Below are 21127 nucleotides of genomic sequence, written 5' to 3'. Positions count from 1 at the left end.
AATTATACTAATGCATATGGATTCATGGCAGCGGAAGACTTATTTAAATTTTATTTTTTTTCATATGCATTTAGTTTAATTGATGTCTATGTTTCAGTGACGTCCGTCCCTCCGGGGTGGCCTTAGTTCTACCTGGAAGGGCGGGCGTTACAAGTTGGTATCAGAGCAAGTCTACCATCCACTACACACACATCAAGCCTTTATCCTGCCGCTCCAAGTAAGGATTTTATGCTTAAATTTTATTTTGAGGTGATATTTATGCTTGATCTATTTCTTTATGATGTTTGATAATATGCATGCTTATTATCTTATTTATTTAGTTATCACATTTTTTTTTTTAGCTTAGATATATATGATGGTAGATTAGGAACAATAACAACCTTAGGGTAGTCTGGTTATGAATAATGATAACTTATATTAGCTTATTGTGATTATTGAAGATAAAGCATGGTTAGAACACGAACTACCCGAGCAAATGAGACGGTACCTCCACCCGATCTGATGCATGTGATTACCGAGCTCCAGCGTCAGGTCACAGAACAGCAACAAACGATCACTGCATTGATGAATCAGCAAGGGAATCCTGTTACACCACCAGGTAACCCAAATGTGATACCTATTATACCTGCGGCTGTACCAGTACCTCCGGCACCAGTACCTCCGGCACCGGTACCACCGGTAGCTCCTATTCCAGTGGTCCGACAAGAGGCATACCTGATTCAGTGGCAGAGGTTGAAGCCAGAAGCCTTCTCCGGAAACTGTGAGCCATGGGATGCTCAGGCGTGGCTTAAGACTGTGGAAAGCATCGTGGAGCTTTTAGATTGGCCCGAACACGAGAAGGTTAAGTGTGTATCATTTTGCCTTACAGGCGATGCCAGAATGTGGTGGGACCGAGTCAAAGCAAAGAGACAGGTGAATCAGATGAGATGGACAGACTTCGAGACTGAATTCCTTGAAGAGTTCTTCCATATGCGGGTGACCAATAAACACTACGATGAGTTCACCGAGTTTCGGCAAGGTGACCTATCAGTGAATGAGGCCGTGAAGAAATTTAACCGATTAGCACGCCTATGTCCAGAGCTGGTCAATACAGAAAGAGAAAGGGTCAGACTAATGCTGAAGATGCTCAGACCTGAGATAGCCCTAAATGTGGTCGGCGGCGTTAATAGACCACAGACCACCGAGGAATTAATTAGCAGTGCTCTGATCACTGAACACTATCAGAAGGCGATGAATGAGGGTAAGAGTCAAGTTCAGAAACCTCAACATAACAGAACCAACTGGAAGGGAAACTCCAACGGTAAGAGGAAACAATGGAACAGTTCTCAGGGTGGTTCAGCGAACAAGCAACCTATGTTTCCTCAGTGCACCACCTGCGGAAAGAAGCATCCAAGAAAATGCCGTGTGGGCACGAATAAGTGCTACAGCTGCGGATTGGAAGGACACTTGGCCCGAAATTGTCCCACTCAGATGCAGACACCTCAGCAGTAGAGTATCCAGAACAGAGGTACCCCCTCACAGCTACATCTAATGCAAGCTGCACTAGAAGGCCCTCAAAATGGCCAAGGGAGACTGGAAGCCCCGCCAACTAGGACGAATGCCAGGATCCACTCCCTCACTAGAGAGGATGTGGCGAACGCTTCGACTGTTGTCATAGGTCAGATACTCATTTTCAGTCAGTATGCTACTGTATTATTTGACATTGGGGCAACACACTCGTTTATCTCTACACCCTTCACAAGTAAGATAGATATGCCACCGCAAGCCTTAGATGGCAAATTTTTAACGACCCTGCCTTCAGGAGAAGTAATGTCATCCACTCATATGCTGCGAGCCGCACCTATCCGAATTGTAGACAGGGAACTATACTGTGATCTGATAGTGCTGGATATGCAGGATTATGATATAATATTGGGCATGGATTTCTTGAGCAAATACGGAGCTTTGATTGAGTGCCGTAAAAGAAAGGTGGTCTTCCGGCCCGGGGCAGAATTGATATTTGAATTTAGCGGAATGCCAAGGGGAGAGACTGAGAAATTCCTATCAGCTCTGGAAGCATGGAAGCTGTTGAGCAATGGATGCACAGGGTTTCTAGAACATGTGGTCGATGCAAGTAGAGCAGAGGATCAGAAGCTAGAGAATGTCAGAGTTGTATGCAACTTTCCAGATGTCTTCCCCGATGAACTGCCAGGGTTAGCACCTGACAGAGAAATTGAATTTGAGATCGAATTGATTCCTGGAACTAAACCGATCTCTAAGGCACCCTACCGTATGGCGCCAGCTGAATTGAAAGAGCTACAGGAACAGTTACGGGAGTTACTTGACAAGGGACTTATTCGCCCTAGCCACTCTCCATGGGGAGCTCCCGTACTATTTGTGAAGAAAAGGGATGGATCTATGCGAATGTGCATAGATTACCGAGCGCTGAATAAAGTAACAATCAAGAACAGGTACCCTTTACCTCGGATTGATGACTTATTTGATCAATTGAAAGGTGCCACCGTCTTCTCCAAGATTGATCTGAGATCTGGCTATCATCAAGTGAAAGTGAAACAAGATGATATACCAAAGACGGCCTTCCGAACGAGATACGGACATTATGAATTCATAGTAATGCCCTTCGGAGTTACAAATGCTCCTGCCCTATTTATGGAATTGATGAATCGAGTGTTCTCGGAATATCTCGATAAATTTGTGATAGTCTTCATCGACGATATTCTTATCTACTCGAAGACCTAGGAAGAGCATGCTGAGCACCTGAGTATAACATTACAAATTCTCCGGGAGAGACAATTGTATGCCAAATTCTCAAAGTGGGAATTTTGGCTTGACCAGGTGTCGTTTTTGGGTCACGTGATCTCTAAGGACGGAATTATGGTAGACCCAAGCAAGATAGAAGCCGTGAGTAACTGGAACAGACCAAAGAATGCCAGTGAGATCCGAAGTTTCCTCGGACTAGCCGGCTATTATCGGAAATTCGTAGAGAGTTTTTCCAGAATTGCAGCTCCCATGACGGCCCTCACCAAGAAGAACAAAAGGTACGAATGGACGGAGAATTGTGAGAGAAGCTTCGCGGAGTTGAAGAGAAAATTGACTAGTGCCCCAATTCTCACTCTTCCAGAAAGTAACGAGGGATTCGATATGTACAGCGATGCTTCCAGATTGGGACTCGGAGCTGTACTTATGCAGAATGGAAAAGTCATTGCGTATGCCTCTCGACAACTTAAGGAGCATGAAAAGAATTATCCCACACATGATTTAGAGCTAGCCGCTGTAGTCTTTGCTCTCAAGATATGGAGGCATTATCTATATGGGGTCCAGTGTAAAATTTATACAGATCACCAGAGTCTGAAATATTTCTTTACACAGAAAGACCTAAACATGCGACAACGGAGATGGCTCGAGCTAGTCAAGGATTATGACTGCGAGATCTTTTATCATCCGGGAAAAGCAAACAAGGTAGCAGATGCGCTCAGTAGGAAGTTCTGAGTTACCAGAATTCTTATTTTAAGTTCGAGGATGAACTTTTATGAGGTATGGGAGACTGTAACACCCATAGGGTCCTTAGCAAAATTCTAGAATATTCTATCATGAATAAAGAATAAAGAAAAATATATATGCTTTAGTTGAATTTTTGCTCCTAGCCAAACACTTAAATAAATAAAATAGAAATAAAAATACATAAGGTCTAGGACTTGAACTCTAGATCTCTCATTAGATACCTGAATAAGATAACCACTAGACCAAGAGAAATTATTGTAAGGAAAGAGAGGGAAACCATAATTAAATGTAAGAAGAAAAGGCTCTTCTCTTAGAAGGAGAAGTGAGAGTTGTCTTCTCCCTCTCTAATGAAGAGATGCTCTAGAATATTCCTTTCTTACTCACCAAGAAGGGATGTATCTAGACTTTTCTTAATGATGAAGAGAGTAAAAGAAAGGAGGAAGAAAAAATATATTTTTCCTTCCTCCTCTCATGATGAATAAAAGGAAGAAATTAAAATGAGTTGGCATTTTTCTCATTCACTCTCTTACTCCTCCCTCCTTCACCGTGCCCCCTTCTTCACCCATTCTTCTTCTTGCCGAGACCAAGGAGCAAGGAAGCTTCCCATCTCTAGGAAGGATCCACAACAAAAGGTTAAATCTCTAAGGAAAACAAGCGCAAGGATGTTAGTATCCCCTCACTGCAGTACAAGTAGCTTCGGTTTTTAGAATGTTTTTCTCTTTCGAAACTCTAAAACTTTTCTTGAAAGAAGATGGTCAAGATAAAGAATAGGTAGTTACTTAGGGTTAACAAGTGATAAGAGATGCTTCATGTTATAAAAAAAAAAAAAAAAGAGAAATTTAGAACTTGTTGCATGATTCGGCCAAGGATGGAAGAAAGGATCTAGAATAAGTTTTTCTTTGATCACATACTTAAATTTCTACTCTATGATATATGAATTTCATATGTTGTTAGTTTAGTCTTCATTCTTCATGTCGTGAAGAAAAAAAAAGAAAAAAAAAGAGAAACCTAGCTTTATGGTTCGGCCAAATTGATTATAAGGCCTTAGGTCAAGAATTTTAGCTAGAAACCATACTAGTTGTACCTCTTTGTGATGTATGAATTTTTACATGTTTATAACTAAGGTCTTTATGCTTCATATGGAATGAAATGGTGGTAAACCCTACTGATATGGTTGGCAAAATTGAATAAATGGGTTAGGGTTTAAGTTTTTGAACTCAAATATGCTTAGAACATGAAGTACAATACCTTGTAGGCACTTAGATTAAATGGGCTTGTTATAAGTTTAAGTTTTATACTTCTTATGGAATAAAATGATATGGAACTCTACTGATATGATTCAGCCAAATGAAAATAAAAGGGTTAGGGTTAGAGTTTTGAACTCAAATAGGCTTATTCATGAAGTATGGTTCCTTGTAAGTACTTGTACAATATTCTATAGGTACTTAGATTAAATGTGCATGCTACATGTTTAAGTTTTATGCTTCCTAAGGGATAAAAAGACATGAAACCCTACTGATATGTTTCGGCCAAATGAAAATAAAAGGGTTAGGGTTAGAGTTTTGAACTCAAATAGGCTTATTCATGAAGTATGGTTCCTTATAGGTACTTGTACTATGCTCTATAGGAACTTAGATTAAATGTGCATGTTACATGTTAAGACTTATGCTTCTTATGGAGTAGAATGATATGAAATCCTACTGATATGTTTCGGCCAAATTGAAATAAATGGGTTAGAGTTAGAGTTTTGAACTCAAACATGCTTATTCATGAAGTACAATGCCTTGTATGTGCTTAGATCAAGTTTACATGCTATGTGGATAAGTTTTATGCTTCATATGGAACCAAATGATATAAGAACCCTACTGATATGTTTTGTCCAAATTGAGATAAATGGGTTAAGGTTAGAGTTTTGAACTCAAACATGCTTATTCATGAAGTATATTACCTTGTATGTGCTTAGATCAAGTTTACATGCTATGTGGATAAGTTTTATGCTTCATATAGAACCAAATGATATAAGAACCCTACTGATATGTTTTGTCCAAATTGAGATAAATGGGTTAAGGTTAGAGTTTTGAACTCAAACATGCTTATTCATGAAGTATATTACCTTGTATGTGCTTAGATCAAGTTTACATGCTATGTGGATAAGTTTTATGCTTCATATGGAACCAAATGATATAAGAACCCTACTGATATGTTTTGTCCAAATTGAGATAAATGGGTTAAGGTTAGAGTTTTGAACTCAAACATGCTTATTCATGAAGTATATTACCTTGTATGTGCTTAGATTAAGTTTTACATGTTATGTGGGTAAGTTCTATGCTTAATATGGAATGAAATGAGGATGAAACCTACTGATATGGTTCGGCCAAGATGGATAAATTGGGTTAGGAAAGAGTTAAACCTAACCAAACATGCTTAGGCATTTTCATGATATGTAGTCTTTGATATATAAGTGAAGTAAGCTTTCATGCTTTATGATATGTTGCATTTCTATGTCTTATGATAAGATGTGCCATGCTTATGATATGACATGATAGACTTATGACATGATATTCCATGTTAATGATATGATATGCTAGACTCATGATATGATATGCCATGTTCATGATATGTATGTTAAGTTCATGAGATGATATGCCATGTTTGATGATATGAAAATGACATGTTATGCTTTATGTTATGATAAGAACATGTTATGTTTCATAATGCATGTATGAATGGCTTATGTAAGAAGAAAAGCCTAAAGAGTTGCTTCCCTTAAGCTGGGACCAAGAGCACTCTTCATGTTATGGAAAAGAGTTGCTTCCCTTAAGTTGGGATCAAGAGCACTCTTCATGCTATGGTAAAGAGATGCTTCCATTAAGTTGGGATCAAGAGCTCTCTTAATGATATGACAAGAATTATGACATGTATGATATGATGAGATATGATATGCATGATATTTTACTTTCTATGGCTTGTACCAAGGGTGGGCTCCATAAGCGCCCCGGGGTCGACGGACTATGAACGGACCTCGTTAAGGGATGGGCTCCTCAGTACGCCCCTAGGTCACTGGACAATGAACGGACCTAGATCCTTAGTAGGTTCGGGGCTAGCTACCCTGTCCTAGGGATTGCGCGCATTTATGTTTACATGTGGTACAAGCCAGGGCCCTTCTCATGATGATGATGATATGATATTCAAGTATATATACTATATGTTTTGAAAGAAGCATGATGCATATGTGCATTCCATGATACATGTTTTAAAAATATACATATTGCATCTACATGCACATATTTATGAAATTATGTTTATGCACCCTTATGAACAGGTATGAGTTATGATACATGTTTACATGATATGATAGGCTTCATGATATGTGCTTAAAGAATGTGATATGAATCATGATATACCTTCACATGATAGACTTTGATATGTTATGCTCCTTATGTGATATGATATATTATGTTCTGCTTTCCCTCATGTGACGCTATGAGTTGTTATGATTTTTACATGATAAGATATGTTCTATGTTATGACTCTCCATGCTATGTTATGCTATGCTATGTTTTCTACATGTTATGTTATGTTATGTGTTTTTCGGATTTATGGGTAGGCAAGGATCTCACTAAGCCTTTGGCTTATAGCTACACGTTTTCCTTGTACTGCAGATAAAGGCAAGGAATGGATTGTTTAAGGGGAGCAGAGCAGGAAAGGCAAGGAAGATGTGTGTGGAAGTGCTGGTGGATAGATCTATTTAAGTTTCTTTGAATTATCTAAGTTATGCATGTGAACAATGTTGGACCTATGCTTATGCTGATGATTTCAGCTAGTATTTCATACACTTATGATATTTTACTCATGTTAGAATAATGATGATATGATGATAATGTTCAGTATGCTTTGATTCACATGCCATGATAAGTAAACTAAATGCATATGAAAAAAATAAAAATAAAAAAAATAAAAAATTTTAATAAGTCTTCCGCTGCCATGAATCCATATGCATTAGTATAATTGATGTCTATGTTTCAGTGACGTCCGTCCCTCCGGGGTGGCCTTAGTTCTACCTGGAAGGGCGGGCGTTACATCCGCAACGCAAAAAGGAGTTTTTGCGGCCCAAAAACCCAACAGTGGTATCAGAGCCACGTGCGAAGCGCGTACGAGTTTTAATTTGTATTTTTATGAAAATTACAGATCTGTGAATTTCTGTAAGTTTGTGTTTTTATAGATTTTTATGGGTATTTTTCTCGTAGAAGCGAAGCACAAGAGTTTAGACACTTGTAGGCTTCGACTACCGAGAAAATTTTTCCGAAACGGCAAGATTTCGCCCCAAATCATTTTGGGACAGCGGGCTAAGGCATTGTAGGATGGCTTAGGAACACTCGCAATGGTTATATCGCAGGTAGGGGTGCTGCCCCTAACCCCGCAAGGGGCTTCGTTCCGCGATTGCGCCCGAAAATCGCTAAACGGGACCGCCGGGAATTTTTACTCATAAAAATTGTAAAAATTGTAGAAAAATTACAGAAATTTATAGAAATTACATAATTTAGAATTATGTATTATTTTGTGATGGCCATGGCCCAAAAGACCCAATTAGATTGGAAATTTGTGTTGTAATTCATATTATGGCCTGCGTGTCATTTTCTGTGATGTGTGTATTGTATATGATACGCGACCTGCGCGTCGTGCCTTTTCTATTTTTATATTCTTGTTGTAAATAGTTTAGACTCGAATGTAACTCGAGTTTCACCTTTGTAATGTACAAATTGGAGCGGTGGAAGATCCACTCGAGACGGAGTTACGAGGAGGGCGCGAGCAACACAAGGTGGTCAAAGGAAGGAGCTTGAGAAGCTGTTGACTTTAGATTGACCATCCGATATTCTCATTGGCTTGAGAAAATCGTGGTAGGGCCATGAATAATCACAAAATATTTAATTAATTGCTTGTGTGTGTATATGTGATGCATGTTAGAATAGTAATTAATTAGCACATTAACGATTAGATTAGATCTAAATCGCGTACATGATGCGCCCTAACGATTAGATTAGATCTAAATCGCGTATATGATACACCTTGTCGATTAGATTATATCTCAATCACATCAACTCATAATGTCTACCATGCCGTGATACCTATCACTACCTCGATCACATGTTGTTGTTGAATCTGCCAAAGTAGAGCAACACATATTATCTTGGTAGGGTACGGAGGGACAATCTTGGTCCCGCCTATCAACGCATGGGTGAGTACAACTCAATTAGATTGAGTAACTAGTTAACTCAATTGGATCTAGTTTAACTATAGGTATTTTTCCAATGGTTGGAAGTTAGGATAAAATCATGTTTATATTAACTCTTGGGCGTATTAGCCAAAGCTAACTCGAGTTTTAATATAAATGCAGATCTTGATCCTATAAACAAGAGTTGCATAGAGATGTAATTGGTAATTAGTTACCTACCGATCATACTAAGTCTTGAGCGATTTAGTCAAAGCTAACTCGGGGCATAGTGTGATGTGGATCTTGTCCCACATGAATTATAGAATTCAGTGGGAGCATCATTTAATTAAAGGCCTAATTAGATGATTAATAGAATATGATATTTATTTATTTTTCTGTATTTTTCTGTTGTAGATAACCATGACGTCAAATACGAACTCTTTCTCCCTGCGTTCCGTCCTTGAGAAGGACAAGCTCAATGGAGCTAATTTCCTGGACTAGTACAGGAATCTGAGAATCGTTCTCATACAAGAACGTAAACTGTACATTCTGGAGCAGCCCATTCCAGAGGCACCTCCTGTCACTGCCACGCAAGCTGACCGTGATGCTTACAAGAAGCATCAAGATGACGCATTAGATGTGTCATGTCTTATGCTCGCGACCATGAACTCTGAGCTTCAGAAGCAACATGAGTTGATGGGTGCTTATGATATGGTTGAACATCTTCATCAACTATATCAAGGACAAGCAAGGCACGAGAGATTTGAGATCTCTAAGGCACTGTTTCAGTGCAAGATGCTAGATGGGACTCCCGTAAGCCCATATGTACTCAAAATGATTGGGTACATAGAAAACCTACAGAGGTTGGGATTCTCGTTTGGCTAAGAGCAGGCCACTGATCTGATCTTGCAATCCTTGCCAGATAGCTATAGTCAATTCATTCTAAATTATAACATAAATGAAATTGACAAGCCACTGCCTTAGCTGCTTAGCATGTTAAGAACTACTGAGCTCAACCTTAAGAAGGTTAAGACCAACTCTATTTTAATGGTGCAAAAGGGCAAAGGCAAGGGCAAGCCTAAAGGTAAGGGAAAGTCTCAAGCCAAGGGTAAAGGCAAGGCACTGAAACCCAAAGGAGGGGTCGCCAAGGATGCTACCTTCTTCCACTGCAGTCAGACGGGGCACTAGAAGAGGAACTGCAAAGTGTACCTGGAAGATCTTAAGAAGAAAAGAAGTGAGACTTCCACTTCAGGTATATATGTTATAGAAGTCAATCTATCTATTTCTTCATCATGGGTATTAGATACCGGATGTGCTTCTCACATTTGTACTAATGTGCAGGCGCTGAGAAATAGCAGGGCATTGACGAAGGGCGAGGTGGACCTACGCGTAGGCAATGGAGCACGGGTTGCTGCTATTGCTGTAGGAACTTATCATCTATCTCTGCCTTCTGGGCTTGTATTAAAATTAGATGAATGTTGTTATGTGCCTGCTTTAACTAAGAACATAATTTCAGTTTCTTGTTTGGACAAGAAAGGTTTTTCATTTATAATAAAGAACAAATGTTGTTCAATTTATTTAAATGATATGTTTTATTGTAGTGCACCTCTGATAAACGAACTCTATATTCTAGACCTTGAGAACCCTATCTATAACATAAGTACCAAGAGGTTCAAGTCAAATGACATGAACCAAACCTATCTCTAGCACTGTCGCTTAGGTCATATAAATGACAAACGCTTATCCCAGCTCCATAAAGATGGTTTGCTCGACTCATTTGATTTTGAATCATATGAGACATGCGAGTCATGCCTTCTAGGCAAGATGACCAAGACTCCCTTTAGTGGACACAGTGAGAGAGCGACTGACTTGTTAGGTCTTATACATAGTGATGTATGTGGCCCTTTCAATGCCACTGCTAGAGGTGGTTATAGGTACTTCATTACATTTACTGATGACTTCAGTAGATATGGTTATGTGTACTTGATGACACATAAGTCAGAATCCTTTGAAAAGTTCAAAGAATTCAAGAATGAAGTACAAAACCAGCTTGGCAAAAGTATTAAGATACTTCGATCAGATCGAGGTGGTGAATACCTTAGCCATGAGTTTCGTGACTATCTAGCTGAGTGTGAGATTCTATCTCAACTCACTCCTCCTGGAACACCACAATGGAATGGTGTATCAGAAAGGAGGAATCGTACCTTATTAGATATGGTACGATCTATGATGAGTCACACAGATCTTCCTATGTATCTTTGGGGTTATGCTCTAGACACAGCAGCCTTCATTCTCAACTGAGTTCCATCTAAGGCTATAATAAAGACACCATATAGGATATGGACTGGGAGAAATGCCCAGGTGTCTTTTATGAGGATTTGGGGTTGTGAGGCTTACGTTAGACGTCAAGTCTCGTACAAATTGGGACCAAAATTTAACAAGTGCTATTTCATTGGATATCCCAAGGAAATGAAGGGATATTACTTCTACATTCCCAGTTAACACAAGGTAGTTGTGGCTAAGACTGGGGTATTTCTAGAAAAGGATTTTGTTTCTAGAAAGACTAGTGGGAGTACGTTCGATCTTGAAGAAGTTCAAGATGTGAACCATAGCACTGAAGCCTCGATGGAAGTTGAACTGGAACCACAAAGTGTTGTGGATGATGTTGTTCCACAAGGAGTTGAGGAACCATAACCAGTTCAAGTAGACCTACCTCTTCACAGATCTGATAGGGTGCGTCGTCGGCCTGAGAGATACTCATTTCTCTTGTCTGACCATGATGACGTTGTGCTCATTGAGGATGAGCCTACCTCCTATCAGGAAGCTGTGATGAGACCAGATTCCGATAAATGGCTAGAGGCCATGAGATCCGAGATGGAACCATGTACACTAACCAAGTATGGACTTTGGTTGATCCACCTGAAGGGGTCAAACCCATTGGGTGTAAGTGGGTCTTTAAGAGAAAGACTGACATGGATGGACTTATTTATAAGGGTTGCTTGGTAGCTAAAGGTTTCAAGCAAATTCATGGTATTGACTATGATGAAACTTTTTCTCCAGTAGTGATGTTTAAATCCATTCGGATCATGCTTGCTATTACAGCGTACCACGATTATGAGATCTGGTAGATGGATGTCAAAATCGCGTTTCTGAATGAAAACCTGCTCGAGAATGTGTACATGACACAACCTGAGGGTTTTGTAGATCCGCAGTATACTGGCAGAGTATGCAAGCTGCATAGGTCCATTTATGGACTAAAGCAAGCTTCTCGGAGCTGGAATCTTCGATTCGATGATGCAATCAAACAGTTTGGTTTTATCAAGAATGAAGATGAACCTTGTGTCTACAAGAAGGTGTAACGGTCCTACAGAAGGTTGTAGGGAACACAGTTGTCTTCCTTATATTGTATGTGGATGACATACTACTCATTGGGAAAGACATCCCTTTGCTACAGTCTGTCAAGACTTGGCTTGGGACTTGTTTCTCAATGAAGGACTTAGGTGAAGCATCCCGCATTCTAGGCATACAGATCTATAGAGATAGATCTAAGAGATTGCTTGGTCTAAGTCAGAGTACATACATTGACAAGGTATTACTTCGGTTTGCCATGCAGAACTCCAAGAAGGGATTTTTGCGGATGTCACATGGTGTGAGTCTTTCGAAGACTCAAAGTCCCTCTTCTAGAGAGGAGAGAGACCGCATAGATCAGATCCCTTATGCTTCAGCCATAGGATCTATCATGTACGCCCTGCTATGTACTCATCCTGATGTCTCGTATGCTTTGAGCATGATGAGCAAATACCAGTCAGATCCAGGTGAAAGTCACTGGATAGCGGTCAAGAATATTCTTAAGTACTTGAGAAAGAATAAAGAATATTTCTTGATATATGGAGGCGTTAACGAGCTAGCTGTAAAGGGTTACAGTGATGCCAGCTTCCAGACCGACCAGGATGATTATCGATCGCAATCAGGGTTCGTGTTTTGCATAAATGGTGGTGTTGTGAGCTGGAAGAGTTCGAAGCAGGACACAGTAGCTGATTCTACGACAGATGCCGAGTATATTGCTGCATTAGAAGTAGCAAAGGAGGCAGTTTGGATCCGCAAGTTCATTACCGAGCTTGGGGTGGTTCCTAGCATAGCTGATCCCATAGAGCTCTATTGTGACAACAATGGAGCAATAGCACAGGCTAAGGAACCTCGCTCACTCCAGCGGACCAAACATATATTACGACGCTTCTATCTCATTCGAGAGATTATCGAGAGAGGAGATTTGAAGATTTACAGAGTACCCACTGAGGCTAACATCACAGATCCCTTGACCAAGGCTTTGGCACAGAGAAAGCATGATGGTCACACTAGGTCATTAGGCCTTAGAGCCTACACTGATTGGCACTAGTGCTAGTGGGAGATTGTTAGTTAGAGCCCTAGAGTCAATCATTTGATGATTGTTGTATGGACTCGTTGTGTCATATTCTTGTATATAAATAAAGGCATTTGTTTTTGGTTATTATACTTACTTATATTGGTGCCAAATAACTAAGTATAATAGCGTCCTTGAGTAGAAGGTTCTTACATATATCAATCGATTGGTTGAATCGATAGTGAGATGATATAGGGAACACTATTCTTAATCATTCCTAGTCAAGTATTAACATTCAGGGACAATGTTAATGCGACGAGACTAGCATGTAGGTCAACTCGATGACTTGATCTCACAAGTCATGGATATAGAGATATCAAGTTGACACATGGATATGCATTGGAGAATGTATACTGAATGACCCGTCATGAGAAAGTATCATGGATCGTTATATGAGTGTCATATACTTTCTCATGTGGCTATTAGTATGACTATTAGTCCTTGGACCTAAAGTTACCATGGTTCCCTACATAAGGAGTTACATACTTTGGCTTCGTCAAACGTCACCCGTAACTGGGTGGACTATAAAGGCAATTACTGGATATCTAACAAATTATGCGGAGGGATGTGAGTGATGTAGATGGGATCTATCCCTCCTATATGACGGGAGTGACATCGATATTCTTGATAGAGTGAGACCACGAAGTGCATGGTCATGCCCAAATGAGTCAATATGAGATATTGAGCTCATTTGATTGAATGAGTCTACTTGTTGTTCAAGATTTAGATTGATTAGAGGATGACACGGTCTATGCCTCATATTGATCAATCTAGATGTCAAGGATAGAAGGACACTTGTCATATATTGTGAGGAGTCACAATTAGTAGTCACAAGGTGATGTTGGATCTCAATATTCTTGTAACTTGGGCAGTAATGATGTGTTGCTAGATACTGCTCTTTACTTATGCTTCTAAATGGGTTTAGGAGCATTGTCAACGTTACAAGAACCTATAGGGTCACACACGAAGGGCAATTAGATGGATATTAGGTTCATTTGATGAACCTAAAGGATTAGGTTCATGTGATGAACCAAATTGGATTAAGAGTAATCCAAATTAGGCTAATTGAGTTGGACTCAATTTGGTTCATGTGTTAAGTGAGTCTAATTTGGACTTAGACTCATTTAATTAATTTAATTCAATGAATAGAGATTCATTAAATTAAAATTGATTTGAACCAATGGTTAGATTAGATCAACCAAGGGAGAGAAGTGGACAAGTTTGACTTGACTTAAGTAGGAAGATGAAGAGTCAAGTTTTGACTTGACTTTGACTTGACCAATGCCACATCATCAAGGCTTCTTCATTTGGTCAAGTTTGACTTGATCAAATGCCACCTCATGGAGGAGATCAAGAGACTTGACTCTTGATATTCCATGGGAGTTTATAAGCCTAAAGTGGCCGGCCACTTGGGAGTTACACAAGGTGAGAATTCATTCTCATTTATTTTTTCTTCTTCCTCTCTAGGTTTCTTCTCCCCCTCTCCTCCTCTTTGGCCGAACCTTACAAAGGTGCTAGTACACCTTTGTGTTAGGTTTCTCCATCTCTTGCTTGTGTGGATACATATAGAGGAGTATCTACTTTGATACTCTCGAGATCCGGCGAACTTTGGACGAGCGGGATTAAGCGAAGGGCTTCGCATCAAGGATAAATTCTTATCTTGTAGATCTAAAGTAGATCTAGGCTTAGAAAACTCGTACGTGAAAGTTTTATGAAATTTTATTTCTTCGCACGGATCCGTGGCATGGGAATTTCGGGGTTTCCGCAACTTAAAAAGCGGTTTTTGCGGCCCGAAAAACCCAACAGATGCTTGGTCCGGCGATCTCGTTGCTTCGTTCGACGGTTAGTCCTCCTGAAGCGCCTCGGCTCTGATACCACTTGTAGGACTATTACGGCCGGCTAGAAGGGGAGTTGAATAGCCCTGTAAAAATAAAAACAAACCAACCCTTCTCGAACTCTTAAACTAACACTTGCATAAAATAAAAGCAATAAATAAAATCAGAAAAGTAAAAGGCACACCGAGATTTACTTAGTTACAACCGTGGAGGTTGTTAATCCAAGAAAACGTAGCACTAGTGTCTCCTTCAGGCAGAGAAGCCTTTTACAGTAATGAAGCGCACAACAGAAGCTAAACTACAGAAAAGTGTACAAGTGTAGAAAGAATGCTTGAGTTCTGAATTAATTGAAAGCTTCTGGACCAAGGTTATATTTATAGCCTTGGTCGGGGCGCCTGAAAGGGTTCCGGCCGTGGACCAAGGTTATATTTATAGCCTTGGTCGGGGCGCCTGAAAGGGTTCCGGCCGTCCTAGGGAGGATAAATTTTATCCCCCAATATTCAGATCGAGATTTGACTCGATCTGGTCAAAATCAATCTCCGGGAGCCCGGAAGGGTTCCGGGCGCCCCGAGCTGGTCTGGGCGCCCCAGACAGTTCCGGGGGCCCCAGACCCTAAGTCAACTCTGGTTGACTTTTTTTCGCCTCGGTCCGGGTATTCAACTCCGGTTCCGCTCGCTTGGGTGATCTCTGTCATCCGGAAAAGGGCTCACCCGAACCCAGGTTCCGGTCTTCTCGAGCAGGTTTCCCTACGGCTTCTCGTCCCTCGGAATCGCCCCGTGTTTCCTTCTCGTCCACTGTGTCTCTTGCTCCTCGAGCAGTCTTCCGCTCCGGCTTCTCGTCCCTCAGAACCATCGCGCGCTTCCTTCTCGTCCGCCAGTGTACTCTTCCGCAGCGTCTCATCCCTCGAACACACCGCGTGCCATCCTTCTCGCTGGCTGCGTCTTTCGCTCGACTACCTGTGCTCCTAAGCTCCTGCACACTTAGACATAAGGTTAGAAACAAACATAACCTAACTTAACTTGTTGATCACACCAAAATAATCTTGGGGTTCCAACACTTACAACCTTAGAAATTCACAGGACTTAAAATGAGTGCAATCTGAGACCTCTAGGTCCATCAGTAGATTTTAACTGAAATCCACTGATGGACCTAGAGACCTCAAATCACACCCATTTTAGTTCTTATGGATTTATGAGCTTTCAAGGAGTTCAAATATGCTATCAATTATTTATTTCAGTTTCTCAGAGATGTTATAATATAATAAAAAAGAATTATAAAAATTTTCACGTTGGACCTTAAACATGTATCAGAAGTTAGTTCTTTTCCTCTATCAAATCTCGACAACTAGTCAATGCTTATTGACTAGGGTTGTACATCAATTATCAGTCTTCCTATTCATCTTTCAATAACATATTAATTATTACTCTAACCAAGGATGAAAGTGAATAGATCTATTCTGCTACACAATTTTTTAGCAACGCAACTAAAGCAGCATTTGCTAAATTAGCCTCTCTTCAAAGTGATTAGCATAAAGTAGTTTCGAATTATCTTGACTGCACTTTACATGCCATATGAACTATTCATTCTAATATCTAATGTTAAAGAAGTAAGACTTGTGTAAAAAGAATAGCTAAAAAAAATTAGGAAATCGATATGACTACATGATGACTTTGAAATGATATAGAGATAGAACAATGTAATGCTACCAATCCAACAGATGAAAGGAAAGAAAATGGATCTGATGTTATTGAATTCTTCTTTAGACCGACATCTTTGGTTCATTTTAGAACCCTTTTTTGGCTGTCCAAAGTTAGCATACATAGATGAGGAGAATAAGGTGATGCTCCTCTTTCATTGACGAACTTTGAGGAAGAATCATAACACAGTAAATATGCACCAACAAGGAAGAATCACAATACAATAATCGTAGAGATTTTTCCTTATTATATTATAACACCTCCGAGAAGTCGAAATAAATAATGGATATCATATTTGAACTCTTTGAAACCTCATAAACCATAGAAACTGAAATGGGTGCAATCTAAGGTTTCTAGGTTCATTAGTGGATTTCGATCAAAATCCACTGATGGATTTAGAGACCTCATATTGCACTCATTTTAAGTCCTGTGAATTTTTGATGTTACAAGGAATCGAATGGTGCCTTCCATTCAATATTTTGACTTGTTTAGAGGTGTTAAAATGTTATAGAAAAAATTAGCTAAAACAACCCAACGTGGGCCTGATATGGTTCATATCAGGCCCACATTGGGCTTGATTTATCTCATGGTGGAGATTATCTTTTAATAATTTTTGTTTTCTTTTGAGTTTGGTTGAGATTGTTATACCATATTTTGTCAACTTTAGTGGATATGATGTAACAGCGGTTTAATGGGGAGTCAAGTAAATATTCGTACCAAGAAAAGATGCAATGCCTACTCTAATTGCTAGGTAGAAAAATTCCAGTGCTACCTGTATGCAATCAGATTCATAGCTATCAAACTTTCTTTTTCCAACAAACTTCATTCTTTAACTATTAAGGGGGCGTTTGGTACGCGCGTTTTTCATTTTCATTTTCTGGAAAACGCGCGTTTTCTGAAAAACGGTGTTTGGTTTGCGTTTTCCGCGCGCGTTTTCTAAAAAATTGGCTATCGTTTTCTTGAAAAACAGAGAATGACAAAAAGTCGTTTTCTGTTTTCTAGAAAACGCGCGTTTTCCAGAAAATGAAAATGAAAACGATGCAAACCAAACGCACCCTAAGTATTTTTGAGGAACCAATCATGAAATAGAATGCTAAAAAGGTAATTATAATGCACATACCTTGGAGACTTGATGAAGCACATCATGTCCATTTGAAGCTCCTCCAAAGGACTGGATCAAATTTCTGAAGAGCACCATCATAAGTGGTAGAGAAACTCCATTCCCTGCGGCACCAAGCGAACCCAATAGCATCAAGACGTAATTTGTGGAGTCTGCGAAGGAGAACAATTTGTAGAAGGGCGCGGTGAGCCTACTCTGATTTTATTTCTTGTCCTTCCGACTCTCTCGTTTGTTTTGCTGCTCCCCATTAACCCTCTGTTACATTATATCAATTAAAGTTGACAAAATATGGTATAGCAATCTCAACCAAACTAAAAAGAAAACAAAAAACTATCTAAAAGACAACCTTCACCATGAGATAAATCAAACCCAACGTGGGTCTGCTATGGAACCATATTATACCCAATGTGGGCCTGATATGAATCATATCAGGCTCAACGTGAGTCTAATATGAATCATATCAAGCCCATGGTTCATATCAGGCTCACATTGGGTTGTTTTAACTGATTCTTTCGACCAAATTTTAACACCTTAGGAGAAGTTGAAATATGCAATGGGCAGCACCGTTGGACTCCTTAAAGCCTCAGAAATCTACAGGACCTCAAATGAGTCAAATCCGATGTATCTAGGTCCATAAGTGAATTTTGACGAAAATATATTGATGGGCCTAGAGACCTCGCGTTTGGACTCATTTCAGATCCTGTAGATTTCTGAGATTGTAAAAAGTCCAAGGATGTCGTCCATTACATATTTCAACTTTTCCGAAGGTGTTAAAATGTTATCAAAAGAAATACATTAAACTTTAATTCCGTGGGTCTAATATGGAATCATATTATACCTATATTATGTTTTACATGCATATATCTTCTAAAGTGAGAGGAAAGAAAAAATGAGAGGAAAGAGAAAAAAGGATCCATGCATTATAGAGAGGGAAGAGAAAGAAATTACATGTATAAAAAAGAGAAATAAGAATAAATAAATAATTAAGAGATAAAACGGTAAAAATAAAAAATTAAATATATTATTTGGTAAATAACATAGTACGCCTTTTGATAAATTCATACATTTAAATGTATTTTCATAAATTATCAATTTTTTATTAAAAATAATAATTAAAAAAAAATTCGTGATGATTCCGAGAAAAGGGTGCTTTTTTGTCTTATTTTGATTAGGAGTAATAGGTGTGGTGCCTCTCGATATAGCATTTTTTAATTGGCTAAAAAAAATGCACGCTTTTAAATTTTGTTTATTTTTTAAATATAAAATGGCTTTAATTAATTGTAAATATTTCATGAGACTTGCTCTTACCACCTCTCCTGACACTTTTCCCTGATCAATCCAACCTTGAAATTTACTCTTATATCCCATTATCAATTTTATTTTTTTATCAGTTAGTGTAAAAAAAATAAAAACAAAATTGATTAAATTTAAAATAAAAATAAAAATTTATATATATAAAAATTTGATGAAAAAATCATAAATAAAATTGTTAACAAAAAGGTATAACGGCCATTTGAAAAGAAGGGTACTGTCAGATAAATGGAGAAGTAATTAGAGTCGAATTTTTTGTCTCTAATTTTTTTTTTATCCCCGTGTCTCACTTGTCGCCTCTAGCTCACCATCGGTGGCTTCCGGCCGTCGCCCCAATCATAACTATATCCTAGGGGATGGTGAACCAAGGAGGCCGCCACCAACACGATCGGTGCCGGAATCCGATCAAATTTGAACAAGAACTCATATCGGTGACGGAGGGAAATCTGCTCAGATCCAGCCGGATTTTGGCACTGATCGCGCCAGTGGCGACCCCATGCGTTCACCTTCTCCTAGGATATAATTTTGATCGGGACGACGACCGAAAGTCGCTGGCAGTGGACTGGGGCGATGAGTGGGACATAAGAATAGGTGATATTAGGGATAGAGGATTTGATCTCTTGTAATTTTTTATTTTTTTTAATAGTAAATTTTAGAAATTATTATTTGTAGAAATTTTAAAAGTCTAAAAATTATAGATAAAAATAAAAATTATAAAAGATAAAAAAAAAAATTGGCTAAAAAAATAAAATTATAGAAAAAAAATTAAAATTAAAAAAATAGAAGTTAAGTAGTTAAAATAAAATAACTTGTTATTTTAAAGAGGAGGGATAAAAACATCCTTTTATAGGAGAGAGAAGGGGTCTTAGCGGAGTGGGAAAAGTAATTTACATATTTATTATAAAAATAAGTAAATTAAATAATAGATTCAGTAAATAATTTTAAACATTATAAAATCTACATGAGAATATGACTATACGAAACACGGTCACGCGTACTCGAGAATACATGAGCAAGCTTCAAAACTTTAATCATCCAATCACGTTGGCCACCCGTTTTCCTACCCGCCTCTCCCGGATCGTTGTTTTTTTTTTGGTTTTGTTATTGAAACCTTCAAGAGCCCTACTACCATCCGACTCCTATTTGTTTGCCGAGGTTTCGTTATTCGCTCATCCTCGCCGACAGAATACGATTCCGTTGTTCCAGCTCGTCGCGTGCTCGCGCTTCCTCAATCGGAGAAGATGACTCATATCCTTTCCGTCAGTTGATTCCTGTTTTCGATACGTTCAACTTAGGGTTTTCGACGTTGATTTTTCTCGGTCACTTTATTTCTCGATCGAGGGCCGAACTCTTTCGTTGTTCTGTCGCCTTGCATTGTTAGATCCACGGAAAGTTTAGTTTTTAAAGTTATCTTTGTGTTGCTATTCTTAATTCGGATCCACGGGGAAACCAGAGGGACGTCGATCGGCAGAGGGCACAAGGCCGAAAGCAGCAGGGGAAGCAGAAAGACGATGGTCTAACCCCTGAACAGCGCCGGGAAAGGTATTTCTTGTGTCGATCTAATTAATTGTTGCTATTTTGTGAATGATTTTCTATTCCTTGAGAAGCAACTCGTCTTGAATTAGTCGAATTGCGGAAAACCCTGGTATTCATATATTTGCATATTGTGCAGGGATGCTAAAGCCCTCCAAGAGAAGGAAGCTAGGAAGGCCGCACAAGCAGCAGCGGGAGGTGCTTCTGACTCCAAAAACAAAGGCAATTCGAAGAAATAGAGGTGGAAGCTCGATCAGACTGCTTATCCTGCTAAAAGAACATCTTTAGTTGAGTATTGTAATATGTTGTTTCTTTTTCTCCGATGCTTCTCGTCTTACGATAATTTATGAATGATCTGTTTCTTCGTAACTGTAATTGGATCTGTTTCTTTGCCCATGCTTGTCTTTCCATGTCAAATTGTTCTATAAGTCTTCTCCGTAAGTCAATCAGCCATCTTTAAATCCAAACTAGATCATTGCTCGGTCTAGTGTTTGATGA

This window comes from Zingiber officinale, chromosome 4B (assembly GCF_018446385.1).
Source record: "Zingiber officinale cultivar Zhangliang chromosome 4B, Zo_v1.1, whole genome shotgun sequence".
NCBI classification, from domain to species: Eukaryota; Viridiplantae; Streptophyta; class Magnoliopsida; order Zingiberales; family Zingiberaceae; genus Zingiber; species Zingiber officinale.
The sequence above is the reverse complement of the archived record's forward strand: the minus strand, read 5'-3'. Positions refer to the sequence as shown.